Source organism: Bombina bombina, chromosome 5, assembly GCF_027579735.1.
Source record: "Bombina bombina isolate aBomBom1 chromosome 5, aBomBom1.pri, whole genome shotgun sequence".
Taxonomy (NCBI): Eukaryota; Metazoa; Chordata; class Amphibia; order Anura; family Bombinatoridae; genus Bombina; species Bombina bombina.
The window spans coordinates 455078896-455098402 of record NC_069503.1 but is presented as its reverse complement, the minus strand read 5'-3'; the positions used below and the strand labels follow the sequence as shown (position 1 = coordinate 455098402).

Here is a 19507-nt window from a genome sequence, read left to right as displayed (position 1 = left end):
ACTGCCTTCTTTATCAAAGTACTTTTTACAAACTTGAATTTTAGCCAATTAGTGCTGGTTCCTGCATAACTCCACGGGAGTGAGCACAATGTTATCTATATGGCACATATTTTTATAAGTGTTAAGAAGGTATTATTATTATTGTTTATTTATCAAGCTGTTGGAGTTCTTTATGTAGTTATGTGCTATACTATTATTAATAATGAGTTAATTCAGGTCTTAAAAAGTGCTAAATTTTACACCACTATTTTGGATTGTGCTCAAGCACAATACATAAAGAGATATAAAAACAAAAAATGTTCTTTTGGGATTCAGACAGAATACAATTGTAAAAAAGTTTCTATATTAATTCTACTATCAAATTTGCTTAGTTTCCATGGCATTCTTTATTGAAGAGATAACTAGGTAGGTATCTAGAGCACTACATGGCAGTAAATAGTGATGCCATCTAGTGCTCTTGCAGATATATAACATTCTTGAAAAACTCCTGGCATATAGTACTCCAGACACATGCACCCTCCTGAGCTTATGCCCCTGCTTTTCAACAAAAGAAACCAAGAGAATGAGGAAAAACTCCTCCTCAACAAAAAGAGCCATCTCAATAGTCCTAACTTCAGCTCACCCAGCCAATCTCATTGACTCTAACTTCAGCTCACCCAGACCAACTCACTAACCCTAACTTCAACTCACCCAGACCATCTCATTAACCTTAACTTCAGCTCACCCAGACAATCTCATTAAGCCTAACTTCAGCTCACCCAGACCATCTCACTAACCCTAACTTCAGCTCACCCAGACCATCTCACTAACCCTAACTTCAGCTCACCCAGACCATCTCACTAACCCTAACTTCAGCTCACCCAGACCATCTTACTAACCCTAACTTCAGCTCACCCAGACCATCTCACTAACCTTAACTTCAGCTCACCCAGACCTATCTTAAAAACCCTAACTTCAGCTCACTCAGACCTTTTCACTGACTCTCACTTCAGCTCATCCAGACCTATCTCCCTGACCCTAATTTCAGCTTACCCAAACCTATCTCATCCACCTGAACTTTAGCACACCCAAACCATCTCACTAACCTTAACTTCAGCTCACCCAGACCATCTCACTAACCCTAACTTCAGCTCACCCAGACCATCTCACTAACCCTAACTTCAGCTCACCCAGACCATCTTACTAACCCTAATTTCAGCTTACCCAGACCATCTCACTAACCCTAACTTCAGCTCACCCAGACCATCTCACTAACCTTAACTTCAGCTCACCCAGACCTATCTTAAAAACCCTAACTTCAGCTCACTCAGACCTTTTCACTGACTCTCACTTCAGCTCATCCAGACCTATCTCCCTGACCCTAACTTCAGCTTACCCAAACCTATCTCATCCACCTGAACTTTAGCACACCCAAACCATCTCACTAACCCTAACTTCAGCTCACCCAGACCTATCTCCCTGACCCTAACTTCAGCTCACCCAGACCATCTCACTGACCCTAACTTCAGCTCACCCAGACCATTTTACTAACCTTAACTTCAGCTCACACAGATCATCTCACCAACCTTAACTTCAGCTCACCAAGACCTATCTCACTCATCCTAAATTCAGTTCACGCAGACCTTATCACTGACCCTAACATCATCTTATCTAGACCTATCTCCCTGACCCTAACTTCAGCTCACCCAGACCTATCTCACTCACCCTAACTTCAGCTAACCCAGACCATCTCACTCACACTACCTTCAACCCATCTAGATCATCTCACTCACCATAACTGCAGCTCACCCAGACCATCTTACTGACCCTAATTTCAGCTCACCCAGACCATCTCACTGACCCTAACTTTAACTCACCCAGACCATCTCACTGACCCTAACTTCGTCTCAAGGAATCAAGGAGGAAGGAGAACAGCGCACCTGTTTGTGGGGCACAAAGTAAGATTTGCCAAATCTTTTCAATCCAAGTGATCATACATCCAAGCACTTCAGCCACCAGAAGAAATTTGTGTTTAAAAGACCTTTATTCTCATTTAGTTGGGTCCAAAAGTTTACAGGAACAAAGTTTCGAACCTACAATAGGCATGTACACTGATTGCATACAGGTTTGTACCTTTAATACTCTCACCTGGATAATACAAAGTTCTAGGTAACATTATAGTGACATCTACTGGTAACATATTGGTATTACATCTTTTAACCCTTAATGTACCAAACTCCAAAAGTTAAAACATAGGTAAAGTAAAACCATTATATACAAATTTAAAAAAAAAAAAACAGAATATAACACAACAAATATGTCATTTTACAAAAATAGATTCCAATCAAAGTCTTTATTAAGACTTTTAGGTATAATAGTGTCCAATGTATTTATCCAATACATCTCCCTTATTTTTAGAAGGTGTTCCCTGTCACCTACTCTCCTGGGGACAGCCACTTGTTCAATAACCTGAAACCGAAGTTGGCTGATGTTGTGTCCCCTGGAGAGGAAGTGAGAGGAAACAGGTGCTTCTTTATTTTTGCGTCTAATGTTTGACTTATGTTCTGTAAGTCTATCTCTGGCCTCTCTACAGGTCTCGCCAATATAAATAAAACCACATGGATATTTGATTAGATAGATAACAAATGTTGATCTGCAAGTGAGATACTCTCTAATCTTGAATTTGTTACCATTGCTTGGATGGTAAAATAATTCTCCTCTGATCATTGATCCACAGTGGCTGCAATTCAGGCATGGGTAACAACCAGTTTTGGTACTCCCTATTGTTTTTTTTTTGTATAATTTTCTTATTACTTCCAATATCTGAATAGATCAATTGACCAACCTAACTTCAACTCACCCAGACCATTCCACTGACCCTAACTTCAACTCACCCAGACCATTCCACTGACCCTAACTTGCTCTTGCTAAATTGCATGCTCTATCTGAATCATTAAAAAAAAATTTGGGGTTTCATGTCCCTTTATCTCACCACCTGTAATACAAGCCCAATGAGCGCACTAATAGTGCTCCCTACACTATCCATTAAAAGTATAGGACCCACTAGGGGCGAGATTACAAGTGAGACGCAACAGACTTTGCGCTAGCGCAACACCGATTTCCTAATCCATTTTTCTCCCACTGATATTACAAGTTGGGATAAATCACCATTGCACTAGTGCAATCGTCTTTTCTACTTCAATCCATATCGCAATCTAAGAGCACTGGTAAAGTGTGTTCCGAAATAAAAAAGTTGCACAAAACACAACAAGAATACATTATAGAGTACACTTAAACCCATAAACTACACTATTAACCCCTAAACCACCATCCCCCCACATTGTTGCAAACACTAAATACAACTATTAACCCCTAACCCGCCATCCCCCCACATTGCAAACACTAAATAAAAGTATTAACCCCTAAACCACCATCCCCCACATTGCAAACAATCTAAATAAATTATTTACCCCTAAACTACCATCCCCCCACATCTCAAATGATCTAAATAAATTATTAACCCCTAACTGCCATCCCCCCCATCACAAACACTAAATAAAGTATTAACCCTTAAACTACCATCCCCCACATTGCAAACAATCTAAATAAATTATTTACTCCTAAACTACCATCCCCCCACATCTCAAACTATCTAAATAAATTATTAACCCCTTAAACTGCCATCCCCCCACAACGCAAACTATATAAATAAACTTTTAACCCCTAAACCGCCACCCCCCACAATGCAAAGTAATAAACTAACAACTAAACCACCTAACTTAACTAACCCCAATTAAACTACCCATAAATTAAATAAAAACTATATTACCTTAAAAAAAACTTACCTGTAAAATTAAATTAAAACCTAAGCTTACCCTAAGAAAGAACTAACATTACTTAAAAGAAAACTTACATTACAAAAATTAAAAAACGTAACATTTACCAAAAATAAAAACCTACCATTTACAAAAAAAAGCTACCATTACAAAAAGTAAAGGAAACCTACCATTGCAAAAAAAATAACAAATGAAATAAAAAAAAAACCTATTCTACAAATAAACTACCAATATCCCTTAAAAATGCCTTTTGTAGGGCATTGCCCTAAATCGAACAGCTCTTTTGCCTAAAATAAAATTACCCCCTATTATTACAAACCCCCAAAATAAAAAAACCCTAACTAAAGAAAAGATAAACTACCCATTGCCCCGAAAAGGGCATTTGGATGGGCATTCAGCTCTTTTTCTGCCCCCCCCCCCACAAAAAAAACAAACCTAATCTAAAAAAAAAAAACACCCCAAAAAAAAAACTTAGTCTAACCCAAAATTTGGTACTCACCAATGTTGTTTGATGGTGCTCCATCTTCATCCCGGCGGTGCTTCATCTTCATCCATCGGCATCACTGGTCCATCTTCATCCCGGCCGCCATCCATCTTCTATGATCATCCCAATGGTGGCGAGGTCAGCAGCAATGACGGCGACGTTGGTCCTCCTCTTCAAATGATCAATACGGAGGTCCTTTTCATGCGGTCTCCATCTGCACACTGAAGACTGAATATAGTCTACCCCTGTTATATAGGGGAACCCTTGCATTCCTATTGGCTGATTTGATTCTTCAAGTTCAAATCAGCTAATCAGATAAAAGCTTTTATTTTTAATTTGAAGAATCAAATAAGCCAAAAGAATTGTAAGGCTACTCCTATATAAAAGGGGTACCTTGCATTCAATCTTCAGTGTGCGGGTGGAGACCTCATGAAGAGGATCTCCGTGTTGATCGTCTAAAGAGGAGGACCAACGTCATTGCTGCCACCACCAGTATAAACATAGAAGATGGACAACCGGGATGAGGATGGAAGAAGGTGGACCCACGATGGATGAAGATGGAGTGCCGCCGGGATGAAGATGGAGCGCCGCCCATCATCATTGGTGAGTACCAATTTTGGGTTTAGCCTTAGTTTTTTTTTATTTTGTGGGGTGTTTTTTTATTAGATTAGTTTTTTTTGGGTGGGGGCTGAATGCTCTTTTACAAGCAATGCCCTTTCAAATGCCCTTTTAGGGGCAATGGGTGGTTTAGTTTTTTTAGATAGTTTTTTGGGGGGGGGGGTCATAATGTTAGGGGGTAATTAGTTTTTTTTGGCAAAAGAGCTGTTTGCTTTAGGGCAATGGTTTTGGTAGTTTATTTGTACAATATTTTTATATTTTATTTTGGGGTGGGTTTCTTTGGGGGGGTATTAGTATTGGAATATGTATTATTTTTTTGGTAATTTAATTTGTTATTTTTTTGTAAAGGTAGGTTTGTTATTTTTTGAAATGGTAGGTTGTTTTTTTGTATATGTTAGGTTTTCTATTTTTGGTAAATGTTAGGTTTTTTATTTTTTCGTAATGTTGTTTTTTTATTTTTGTTAATGTAAGTGTTTTTTTTAAAGTAATGTTAGGTTTTATTTTTAGGGTAAGCTTAGTGTTTTTAATTTAAATTTACAGGTATTTTTTTTTTTTTAAGGTAGTTTTTATTTAATTTATGGGTATTTAAATTGAGGTGGGGTTAGGTGGTGTTAGGTTGTCAGTTTATTATATTCCGTTGTAGGGGGATCATGGAGGTTTAGGGGTTAAAAATGTATTTAGTTTGGGATGTGGGGGGATGGCAGTTTAGGGGTTAATCATTTATTTAGATAGTTTGCAATGTGGGGGATGTTTTAAGGGTTAACAGGTTTAGTTAGGGTTGGTGATGTTGGGGGTGGCGGATTAGGGGTTATAAGGTTAGGGGCTTATGGTAGGGTGTTAGGTTTTTCAAATTGATTGTCATTTTCATCAGTAGGGTTGTTTTTCTCCATGGATTTTTATGGGGGAACAAATGCACGTGCAAGCCAAAACTCAAGCTAATGATGTTTGCGCTTCTCGTACTAACACTAGCGAAAATGTTTATTTTTTTTAGCTTGTAATACGAGAAGATCCCAAGAAGTACAAAAAGCATTTTGGTAGCGAAAAAAAAAATTTTGGCCTCGAGACTTGTAATCTCAGCCTTACAAATTAACCACCACATTAAGATGTGTCATTTAAAAATTGTAACTATCCACTTGTAGTATCAAATATGCAGCCTTCACAATTGATCAGAATCATTATGTGTTGATAAAAAGAATGTGTTTGCTTAAATGCTCACTCTTTTTTATATCTCTTTAAAGGAACATAAACTTCAGAATGAAAAACTTTCATGATTTAGATAGACCATGCAATTTGTTAAAAATATTGTTGCAAATATTTACACCATATATGCAAGTCCAAAAAACAGAGCCACATGACCGAGATTCATATAGAATTAATCAAATTAAAAAACAAGATAAGTGAAGTAAACTTACATAGGTAACAGCTTGGAGGTGCAATTATTTCCACTATCTAAAAAAAAGCATACAAAAATTGCAGAAGTACCCCACAATTGCAAACTAACAATACACTAATAAATATCTAAACTTCTACATACCCACTGCAAGTACCTATCCTTTTAACCCTAAACCGCCACAACCCCCAATGGAAACTAACCATACTCTAACTAAAGCCCCTAAGTTACAAATAAAATTAAAAAAATAGAAGTTACAGAAAATAAAAAATACAACTATACCTAACACTAATTTACATGCTCCATAAAAAACCCTAACAATAAAATAAATTACAATAGCTCTTAAAAGGGCTTTTTGAAGGGCATTGCCCTTTTATGGTAGATAAATGTCCATCCAGGTATGGAACCAGAGGTGGCAAATAGCAGAAATTGCATCAACTCACTGGATATGAGGACCCAGGACCAGACCACTAGGTGATATGAAGGTCTTGACACAGTTCAGGGAAATTCTGGTGAACATTCAGACATAACCTGAGGTCAAACCTACTTGCAGATGAAATCCAAATCAGAATTCGGGAAGAGAAGTCAGGCAGGCCAGAGGTCAACAGGAGACAGGCAGATGACAAATCAGAATATGCAGGCAAAATTGAAGCTTCATAAACAGGCAGAGGTAACGGCAAAAATATAATCAGAGAAAAAGTGATAATCCAGGGAAAGGTCAGATAATAATGCCAAGGTCAAAGTTTCAAAGTTCGGTAGAAAATATAGCCACAGCAAGCACACCCAAGAAAGGTGGAGCCAAAGAGCCAGCCAGTGCAGACAGCAAACAAGGCATTCACGAACAACCAACAGATACTGAATCCTCCAGTGGCTCAGGAGGGAAGGTTCCAGGTTCAAAACCCGGCAAAGGCATGACATGCCCTAAAGGTAATTCAGCTCTTTTACCAAAAAAAAATCAAAAACCCCTTCTCTACAATACAAATAACCCCCCAATTTTTTTTTAAAATCTACTTAAAAACCTATCCTAAAAAATAAAATTTAAAATATAAACCTTTTCTTCAAAGTAAAAAAAACACCCCAAAAAAAAGCCCTTACTAACCCCAAAGGTTGTACTCACTGATCGAAAATCTGGCTCCTCTTGGTCGGACATCGAGCCCTCTTCATCCCGACTCCAGATACCAGGGTCTTATCTTCGCAGTGGTGGAGGCAGACTTCAGCAGCTTCTTCTGCCGCCTCTGCTCCACAATCTTCTTCCAAGCCGGGGCCCTCTTCATCCCGTCCCCTGGCACCGAGGCCCACCTTTGCAGAGGTGGACTTTGGTGGCCTTTTCCGCCGCATCTGCTCTGCATCTTCTAAACTTTGGCTCTCTTCCTAGATTCCTGGTATTCATGCGGCCGTCGCCACACACTGAATTTCCAGAAGCGCCGAATCTCTTTATATAGGGGTACCACTTCATCCATATTGGCTGTTTTTAAATCAGTCAATCCCTATTGGCTGATTTTCATCAGCTAAAAAGCAAGAAAGTATTTCATTTTAAATTCTAGTCATCCAATAGAAAAGGTGGTAGCATGAAGACCAAGGAAGAAAGTCGAAGATAAGAAGATGCAGAGATTGGCTCCCCCCCGGCACAAGGAGCCAGGATGAAGAAGGCCCTGGCATGGAAGATTACAGAGCGGAGGTGGCGGAAGATGGGAAGTGTAACCTTTGGGGTTATTTAGGGCTTTTTTGGGGTGGGTTTTTTATTTAACATCATTAATACATATTAATAAAGAAATAGAAGATTTTAGAAAAAGCTTTGACAACTGTTAAAGAAAACTTGCATATTCAATTTTCTCATTTAATCCTCCAGGTGTTAGTGTGTTTAAAACATATATACACTTTGCCTCCTTCTGGAGTAACACTCTGTCAACATTACCTCCTCTCCTTCTACTCTTAACATGTTCAATACCAATCACTGATATATCATCCATGTTTGATGCATGTTTCTCAAGGAAATGTTTTCCTATGGGGCTATCAATGTTCCCATTTTTAATATAATTCCTGTGTTCCCTAATTCTCTCTTTTATCTCTCTTGTGGTTTTGCCTACGTAGAAACGGGGGCACGTGCAGTAAAAGAGATAGATCACCCCTGTGGTATTGCAGGTAATCCATTGTTTGATTTTAAACACATGATTTACATCCGCAAAAAATGTCTTAGTTTTCTTTAGACTACTGTAATACACACATTTCCCACAGGGCTGGCATCCTACTCTAGGTTGTGCAGCTGTTAACAAGTTCTTTGCAGGAGTACCTTTCTCATACTCACTGTGGACTAAACTATCAGGCTTAAAGTGATGGTAAACTCGATAGATGTTGTACATATCCTTGCAACAATCACTAAAATTAAAGGTTACTTTCATTCACCAGTTATTTTGAAATATACTTATAGAGTGATTATGGGCAATAAAAGTTTAATATTTTTCATACCACTTCTCCACCCGGCACTGATGTCCTCTTTTTTTTTCTCATCATGTGTATTCAAGTAGCCAATTGATTTCCAGGCAGATAGGCAACCAGCTCCAAAGAGCGAACGCCCCTTTCATGAATTGCGCATGCGCTTATCTTTGGAATGATTCCTGACTCAGCACATTGATGGTGAACGCATGCGTAGAAGGAACATCAGGGAATCCTGAATGATGTCAATGAATTACCAGACAGAAGCACAAGCTTAAATTGCTTGTGTAATCAAGGGGGTTCACAACCGCATTAAAAAAAAGATATCGGTACCTACGTAGAAAGCGGGTGGGACCAATCTCTACGTCGCTGACTGTCTGAAGCTGGAACTGGAGGGTGCAGAGGAAGGAGCAGTAGGGAAAAATATATAACATCTACTTATATAATATTTATGAATAAATACTACCTATTCCTGAGATTCCAACTTTACCATCACATTAATGCCCTTTTTCTTATATACTTCTGTACTTAAGCCTGTTTTATGTTTTTTAACAATTAACAATATGAAAACATCATCCTCATACCTAAACCATAGTACCACATGTGATTCCACCCACTCATTAAGTCTACCAAATACCTCTTGATGTTCCCAGAGGCCAAAATGTAGACATATGTAGGTTGGAGCACATGTGGCACCCATGGCTGTACCTCTCTGCTGGCAAAAAAGTTTTCTATCATAAGTAAACATATTCCAGTAACTTTATAATAAATGAGGAATGTTTTTCATAACTTTCACCTCTGGTATCCAAAAAATATCTAGCTGCTTTAAGACCAGCCTCATTGGAGGATAGATGAATATAAGGACTCCACGTCCAGAGTCACCAAAAGGGTATTCTCACTTATATTCACACTGTATAACCTTTGTAAAACCTCACTAGTATCTCTGACATAGGATGGCAGTGATGTCAGAAATGGCTTCAAAAAGAAGTCCACATATTTACTGACATTTTCAGTAGGGCCTCCTATGCCAGAGATAATAGGTCGCCTTGGAGGCTTTTCCAAGTTCTTATGCAATTTAGGTATACAGTAGAATGTAGGGAGGATCAGGAATTTATGATAAATAATTTTATGTTTTTTAGAGGAAATCAAGCCTTCTCTTAAGGCATCATTGAGGATAAACAAGAGTTCATTGCACGATGTGTCATATTCTACCCTTTCAATTTGAATATACTGCTGAGGATCTCTTAGCTGTCTCATCGCTTCATCTAAGTACAGAATTGTATCCATGATGACAACGTTTCCTCCTTTACCGGATAATTTTATTGACTATGTCATCACGATTCTAAAGTTCATTTAATGCTGTTCTTTCTGTCTTACTGAGATTATCACTGACTATGCTTGTATTACCAATAGCCTGTATATCTTTCTCCACACATTTGACAAAGCTTTGAATGCTAGGAACCAAGGATAAAGCTGGCATGTGGCTGGATTTATTATACAAATTAGATTTCACTGGAAATTTGTCACCCTCCTCCATCAGTGGTTCCTCTTGCTCTGATGAAAGAGAAACTAGGGTTTCCAAGGTTTCTTTATCTGCCTTCCCCTCAAGGGCTCGGCCTTCGATTGCTTGTTTTTCACTCCAAAGTTTTTTAAACACTAATTTACGAGCGAATAAGTTTATGTCTTTAGTAAATGCAGAGCTTATGTTTTTTTAGATAGTTATTTTATTGGGGGGGGGGGGGTTGGTTGTGGGGGTGGTGGGTTTTACTGTTGGTTGGGTGTTTGTATTTTTTTTACAGGTAAAAGAGCTGATTTCTTTGGGGCAATGCCCCACAAACAGCCCTTTTAAGGGCCATTGGTAGTTTATTGTAGGCTAGGGTTTATTTTTAGATTGGGGGGGTCTTTTTTATTTTGATAGGGCTATTAGATTTGGTGTAATTCTTTTTTTATTTTTGATAATTTGTTTCTTACTTTTTGTAATTTAGTGTTTGTTTTTTTATGTAATTTAGTTATTTTTATTTTTAGTAATTTTAGTCTTTATATTTTTTTGTAATTTTAGGTTTTAGTGTAATTTAGGGTTTAATTTCACAGGTAAGTTTGCCCCCTCCAGCGATGAGCCACCCACCGCCTCCCTCCTAACCCTCCCACACCACCATGATCAGCACCACCGAGTGGCCTTCTCTGCATCAGTAAATCTGCCCATCTATTTCTGCACAGCCCCACTCGTGGGGCATGCAGAAATAGCACAATCTCACTACTTTTAGCGAGATCACGTCAGAGAGAGGCCCAGGATATGGCGCTGGTCGTTAAGGGTTAAAGGACCACTCAATGCAGTAGAATTGCATAATTAACAAGTCCAGAATAAAAAGTCAATGATTTAACACCTACTCTGAATTTCAAACAAGCTGTAGAACTGTTAAAATTGTTTCTGAAAAATTAATTTTTTTTCTCCCATTTTCCGGTCCCTTGTATCATGTGACAGACATCAGCCAATCACAGACTAGTATATGTATAACCTGTGAGCTTGTGCACATGCTCAATAGGATCTTGTTCCTCAGAAAGTGTGCATATAAAAAGATCTGATAATGGAAGTAAATTGGAAAGTGTCTTAAAACTGCATGCTCTTGCTGAATCATAAAAGTTTATTTTGACTTGAGTGTCCCTTTAAAGGGACAGTATACACTCATTTTCATATAACTGCATGTAATAGATACTACTATAAAGAATAAGATGCACAGATACTGATATAAAAATCCAGTATAAAACTGTTTAAAAACTTACTTAGAAGCTGTCAGTTTGGCTCTGTTGAAAAGGTAGCTGGAAAGCCCACTGCAAGTGGCAAATAAGACCTCCCCCTTCTTTTGCATATGAAAAGACCCTTTATACAAACAGGAGCAAGCTGGAGAAGGTAGCTGACGGTATTCACATTAAACTTTGGGGCTTGGTTAGGAGTCTGAAAATCAGAGCAATGTTATTTAAAAATAAGCAAAACTATACATTTATTTAAAAAAAAAAAACTTTATGGGCTATATAAATAGATCCTCTACAAAACATTTATGCAAAGAAAAAATGAGTGTATAATGTCCCTTTAAGTAAAATATGTTGGCATACAGTAGCTTTATGCGTTAAAATTATGTAATATAGCACACATCACAAATATTTATTGTAATAGTTTTTTTTGTAATAGTTTTATCAATTAAAATTTGTATGAGCATTTTTTTTTCTTTTCAATTGAACTTAGGGTGAGTCAATTTCCTTCTTTAGCACAATTTTTGTTAGAACAGTACTAAACAATAATAGTGCCAGGAACAAAATATTCCTGATGGGATAAAGCAAGACATTAAAATAAGTAAACTTCCTTTCTTTTTCAGAACTTGCGCATTGCCAGGATGTGGTGGTCAAAACAAACGGGATGTGCTGCAAATAGACCTCACAACTTGTTTAACAATCTAAAAAGTACATGGGAATCTGTGAAAGTGCCAACTTCAACGCATCATGGGAAAGGATGATAATTTATGGGAAATTTTGTTAGGGAAATCATTAGGGTAAATGCTAAGTAAATCTTTCCTTCTAATTCAAATACCTTTTCCAATATTCAAGGATTTTATGAATGAATGACAGCTAATTTCTAACGAATCACCATATTACGCATTTACAAATATAACAAATGTAAGGGAGGAAATGGTTGGCTTTGATGATTAACATATTTAGAGACACTAAGAGCCAGATCTCAGTACTCACTCTAATAAGAGATGGATAAAAATAATAATAATAAATAAATAAAAAGCATATTTTTTGTGACTCCATGACTGTGCTCAGTCAGAATAGAATAAACCACTGAAAAACCACATGGACTTAAAGGTATTGTCTACAATAGAATTATTATTGTTTTAAAAGATAGATAATCCCTTTATTACCCATTCCCAGTTTTGCAAAACCAACACAGTTATATTAATATACTTTTTTCCTCTGTGATTACCTTGTATCTAAGAACCTTCTGACACAGCCCCCCTGATCACATGACTGTGACTATTATTATCTATTGACTTGCATTTAGCATTGTGTTGTGCTAAATCTTAAATAACTTTCTGTGCCTGAACAGTGTTATCTATATGGCCCACGTGAACTATCAAGTCTCTTGTTGTGAAAAGCAATTTAAAAAGCATGTGATTAGAGGCAGCCCTTAATGGCTTAAAAATTAGCATATGAGCCTACCTAGATTTAGTTTAAACTAAGAATACCAAGAGAAAAAAGCAAATTTGATGATAAAAGTAAATTGAAAAGTTGATTAAAATGACATGTCCTATCTGAATATTGAAAGTTTAATTTTGACTGCACTGTAAAAAAAATTTCTGAGTTAATGTATTCTCAATGATCTGTTTCACACGCTGAAGTGAATCAAATTCGTAGCTATATCATCTATACAGAATATATGAATACATTTTTAAAAAGCTACGGAAATAAGAGGCAACAAGCCGTAATCACGTTCTTAGAGGGGGGTGAAAGAGATAGGTAATACATTTTTCCTTTTCAGTTGCTCTCTTTAAAGTGATGGTAAACCTTAACTAATCAAATGCCATATATTTAATCTTTGCCATTAAAAAGTTTATGTGTACCTTTTCTGTTTTTAATCCATCTGTTAAAGGGTTAAATTAGTGCATATAGTAATGCTTCTATTGCAATGTTTTGCTGGCCCACTTGGATAAACTTTTTTCTTTTTTTTATGACAATTCTAGTGAACATCCAATCAGCGTGTGTGTCATTTGACAAATTTGAAGGCCAGCCCCTTTAAAGCCCTTATTTGATTTGACTGCTCTATACATCACAGCCCAGCCAAAAGAGGAAATGAAGGGGGGCGGAGGAACAGACAATAACAATTAGGATTATAAATCTTTTATTATAAAATATATAAACACTTTTTACAAAAAAAATGATGTGGTTTTTCTTGCAGACTGATATTTTTTATTGCAGCATTCTTATAGTCTGAAATTTACCATCACTTTTAGTATTACCATTGTGTAAAGGCAGAGAGGTGAGATTATTAGGTCTGCTATTTCTGGAGGCTCAGCCCAATCATTCATCTAATACACGTAGACTTGAATAATTGACAAATAAACACAAAAATGACAGTGCAATAACAGTTACTTTGAATTTGAAATGAGTAGTATATTCTGGCAAATGTCAAAGTTAGTCCAATTTTCCCTCTCTCTCTATCATGTGACAGCCTTCAGCCAATCAAAAAATGCATACGTGCATACTGTGTACATTTGCACATGCTCAGTAGAATGTGGAGCCTCAGAAGGTGTGCATATGAAAATATGTGTACATTTTGAAATTTTTTAAATTGCATGCTCTATATCTGAGTAATAAAACTTTAATTTTTACTTTAGTGGCACTTTAGTGGCCCTTTAGATGGAATAGAATGAATTTCTATTTAAAAACTGCATAAAACCATGCAAAGCACTTGACATGGTACTTCTGATGTGTTTGAATGGGGTATAGTCTAATAATAAAAAAAGTCCTTATGTTATTTTATTACACTCATATCAAGTTGAAATTTGATAACTGACAGATCTAACTTTAAAATACTTTCGGCTAGATTACGGGTTTTTGTCGGTAATGGTGTGCGGTGCTAGTGCACAGTTTTCCCTCACCGCTCACCACAGACATCGCTGGTATTACGGGTCTTTACAAACCCGGCGTTAGCCGCAAAAAAGTGAGCGTAGAGCAGAATTTAGCACCACATCTCACCTCAATACCAGCGCTGCTTACAGTAGCGGTAAGCTGGAAAAACCCTAACCCCCCTAACTTAAATATAATTTAAATAAATCTAAATAAAATTATTATTATTAAATAAATTATTCCTATTTAAAACTAAATACTTACCGATAAAATAAACCCTAAGATAGCTATAATATAACTAATAGTTATTTATTTTAACTAAGTACATAGTTATTAAATAGTTATTAACTATTTAATAACTTCCTAGTTAAAATAAATACAAATATACCTGTAAAATAAATCCTAACCTAAGTTACAATTACACCTAACACTACACTATCATTAAATAAATTACCTAAATTAACTACAATTAATTACAATTAAATTAAATAAACTAAATTACAAAAAAAACACTAAATTACAGAAAAAATAAAATAATTACAATTTTTTTAAAACTAATTACACCTAATCTAATCCCCCTAATAAAATAAAAAAGCCCCCCAAAATAATAAAAATCCCTACCCTATACTAAATTACAAATAGCCCTTAAAAGGGCTTTTTGCGGTGCATTGCCCCAAAGTAATCAGCTCTATTACCTGTAAAAAAAAAAGACAATACCCCCCAACATTACAACCCACCACCCACACACCCAACCCTACTCTAAAACCCACCCAATCCCCCCTTAATAAAACCTAACAGTACCCCCTTGAAGATCACCCTACCTTGAGACGTCTACTCTTCACCCAACCGGGCAGAAGTGGTCCTCCAGACGGTCCGAAGTCTTCATCCTATCCGGGCAGAAGAAGTTCTCCAATTAATTGTAGTTAATTTAGGTAATTTATTTACTGATAGTGTAGTGTTAGGTGTAATTGTAACTTAGGTTAGGATTTATTTTACAGGTATATTTGTATTTATTTTAACTAGGAAGTTATGAAATAGTTAATAACTATTTAATAACTATTGTACCTAGTTAAAATAAATACAAAGTTGTCTGTAAAATAAAAATAAACCCTAAGATAGATACAATGTAACTATTAGTTATATTGTAGCTATCTTAGGGTTTATTTTATCGGTAAGTATTTAGTTTTAAATAGGAATAATTTAGTTAATTGTAGCAATGTTATTTAGATTATTTTAAATTATATTCAAATTAGGGGGTGTTAGGTTTAGGGTTAGACTTAGGTTTAGGGGGTAATACATTTAATATAGTTGCGACGACGTTGGGGGAGGCAGATTAGGGGTTAATAAATGTAGGTAGGTGTCAGCGATGTTAGGGACGGCAGATTAGGGGTTAATAAAATGTAACTAATGTTTGCGAGGCAGGAGTGCGGCGGTTTAGGGGTTAATATATTTATTGAAGTGGCGGTGATGTCCGGTCGGCAGATTAGGGGTTAAAAATGTATTTAAGTGGGGGGGGGGCTCGATTTAGGGGTTAATAGGTAGTTTATGGGTGTTAGTGTACTTTTTATCACTTTAGTTAAGAGTTTTATGTTACGGCGTTAACCCTAAATAAATCTTAAAATAAATAAAAACTTACCTGTGAAATAAAAAAAAAAAACTAAGTTTAAACTATACATTAACCTAACATAACTATTCAAATAAAATTAAAAAAACTACCAATTAAAACATCTAAATTACAAATTTTAAAAAACCTAACACTATGAAAAAAAAAAATAATCTAAAATTACTAAATATAATAAACACTAAATTACGAAAAATAAAAAACACTAAGCTTACAAAAAATAATAAACAAAATGATCAAAAATAAAAACAATTACACCTAATCTAATAGCCCTATAAAAATAAAAAAGCCCCCCAAAACAAAAACACCCCCTAGCCTACAATAAACTACCAATAGCCCTTAAAAGGGCATTTTGTAGGGCTTTGCCCTATGTTAAACAGCTCTTTTATCTGTAAAAAAAATACAAAGTCCCCCCAACAGTAAAAATCACCACCCAACCAAGCCCCCAAAATAAAAAAAAACTAACTCTAAAAAAACCCTAAGCTACATATTGTCACTAAAGGGGCATTTGTATGGGCATTGCCCTTAAAAGGGCATTCAGCTCTTTTTCATTGCCCTTGGTCTCAGATGGCGGTATGGATTGTGTCAATATAGGCTGTAATGCAAGCATTTTTTTGAGTGTGGAATGGACGTTGCATTACAGGCTAAAATACTTGCGGTATAGAAATACCAACACAACTCGTAATATGCATTACTGGCCATTACGCTGGAATTGCCATTTTTGTCAGCGTTAAAAGCGTAACACAAAACTCGTAATCTGCCTGACTGTGAAGGAATAAAATATTTTTTTTTTTTGCAAATAAATTTTTTATTGAAGTTGAAATAAGTGTTAACAAACAAGATTCACCTTTAGAACAATATTACATCATAGAGAGTCTTACATTGTCTGTAATCTAAGTTTGGTGACAAGACAGTATTAGCATATAATAAGAGAGTTACGTATATTCATAATTTAACATGGTGCTAGACAAAAGTACAGGTGAAATGGAATAGAACTTCATTTTATATTATATTAATGGCAGGTGATCTCCACAACTCTATCGGCAACGCTTCATGTCATATCTGAGTCAGAGCTTCAGTCTGTGGAGAGTTAGTATGTGTGTTGACCACTCTTGGGCCGACATATGAAGGGGGGGAGGGGAGGTCAGCGGGCAAAAAGCCGCTCAGATAGAAGAGGGGGAAATGGAGGGGCGGAGCCTTCTAATCAATGCGGTGGAGCTTATAATATAATTAAGTATGGGTTGGTTTCCTCTTCTGTTAAATAGACAAGTTATGCCGAGCCATGCCTTCCCAGTTAGCACAGCCCGGCAGTATCTATAGGAACTGAGAGGTGAAATTATATATTCTAGGGTGGGACGTGGGATGGGTAAGACAGCTACTGAATCCTAAGAGTCTGTCTGGAAGGTGAGGGGGAGTCTTAGTGAGACTGGATGGGAAGTGGACTATAAGTGGGTTAGTTTAATTCAGAAGAATTACTACTGAGCAATATAGAGATAACCAAACTTTGCTCTAGAGGCCTATAGTTAGGGTAGTACAGGTAGGACGGCTGGAAATTAGATTAGTAAAAGACATAAGTGCAAATAAACTATATATACTCTATAAGTTCCTACAGTGACAGTGTATGTAGCATTAAGCTATATCATGCAAACTTAACTCGGACTTACAAGCTTCTTGCTAGATGTGCCAGTTGGTTATAAACTCAATAAAAAGTTTGCTAAATAGGAGAAACCGTTAGGATTGGCATCAGACTGATATGGTTTTAATTAACAGTCGAGCTAAAGTTGGAGACCCACAAAGCTATAAAGTCATTAGGAAATATGACTCATAACAGAATATCTAGTAGCCAATAATTATACAGTGCTAGAACGTCCGTAGGAGTAGGAGACAATTGGGTCATAGAATGAGTGAGAGATATACTTCTCAGGCATGGAGTAATTTAGAGAATAAGGTGACACATAAAAATCACTTATAAAAGGGGGACATTTACAGCAGATGTTACAGCCAGATTATGAAAGCGAAAACGACCCCAAGATATAGCAGTGTAATAATAACAGAGTATTCCATATCTTTCATAGTGAAAAAGACTTCTAATAGGCTCTGCCGCTCCGTGTTATTCTAACTAACCATTTTCTATAGAAAACCCCAGCAGAGCTAAAGGTATGCAATAAATATATACATCGGAGGTTGCATGGATGTTATATTAATAAACATGTAAGATCTGACATCTTAGATGGGACATATGAGGAAAAAAAAAAAAAATATATGCAGCAACTGGGTGAGAGGGAACTGCAAGGCTAACAGAATATATAATAAACATAAGACAGTAACTATGAACTCCGGTAGAGTTATACTTGTTAAAAACAAACAAATGACTTTTAACCTAGGTAAATTCTCAGTTGCTATTATGAACACTTAGCCTTAGCCCATTCCCATCTTATAATAAACCAAATGGGAAGAGTATATGGGCAGTTAAACATAGAGTTCCACGTAATAGCTATAATAGGGCTGACTGCAATGAAAGGAACAGTCCGACTGTGTTATAGTCCTCCCGTTGAGCAATGCAGGTCAAGCAAACTAGGCACAGAAATGGCCTCCCGGATCAAAAGGACCTTTCAGCTGGTTGATGTAATGTATGGCATCCACTTTGTGTGCCCTAGATGGGAATGAACTTTGAGTAGACAGTACAAGCCCTGAGTTATCCTTACGTGGAATTAGACGAGCAGCCAGTCCACGATCTCCCTGGGTGAGACCTTTAAAATAGGTGGAGCAGTTGAGGGCTTCTGAGCAATCCTCCCCAAAAGACCGGGTCGCCTGTGAGGGAGAGCTCCACGGATCACACTGTTTCCGGTCATCTACAGCAGGACCTCCAAGTAAATAAGCTGTCTCAGGCCCATAGGAGTTATATAGAGTCGGCTGGGAGCTGCATACTTTGGTCACACTGAGCGGCTGAGTCTGCCGCGTCACATAGTATGGAGCGCTCTGTCGCCCCAGCCCTGTGAGGACCGGGGAGTACTGCGGGGCTGAAACTATTTTAGGCAGTATCATTGATATCGGGTCTAGCTCTCCCCTATGTGCTATACACAAGTCGGCAGTGACTAGGGGCAAATCTATGCTGTATTGCATCTGGTGGGGCTCCAGCCGGTCGGCCATTATTGTGCTTTGGGATGAGTCCGTGAGAGCTCTCAATTCAGCAACTAGAGCTTGCTGATGTAAGTCCATGGAGCGAATTAAAGCGTGGATCGCTAGGAGAAATTGTTGCTCCATGGTTACACTTAAGGTGCAAGTATAATGAGTATGATCTGTTCCCATCTGTTGCAGCAGTGCGTGGATAGTTTCAAGTATGATGGTGGGAGCTTCGTAGCTGGCAGATAGGCCTCAGTACCAGTATTTTGTCAGTTTATGGTAGTTTAGTCCCAATCTTTGTGAATAAGATCCTAGGGTATAATAAGAGCCAAATACAAAAATATGTAGAGCCTTAGGGTGTCACAGAGGAGTATTTTGGTAGTCAGATTTTAGGAGCCCTG

The 19507-nt window shown here is 37.2% G+C and overlaps 1 long non-coding RNA gene across 1 annotated transcript in view; it reads left to right on the top strand.

Moving 5' to 3' along the window:
- Window positions 1–13595, top strand: part of LOC128659378 (uncharacterized) — a 35020-nt gene extending 21425 nt beyond the window's left edge. The window contains exons 2-3 of the long non-coding RNA XR_008402354.1: window positions 12112–12285; window positions 13477–13595. This is a non-coding gene — a long non-coding RNA (uncharacterized LOC128659378). The remainder of the gene's footprint in view (window positions 1–12111; window positions 12286–13476) is intronic.
- Window positions 13596–19507: the final 5912 nt, after the last annotated feature.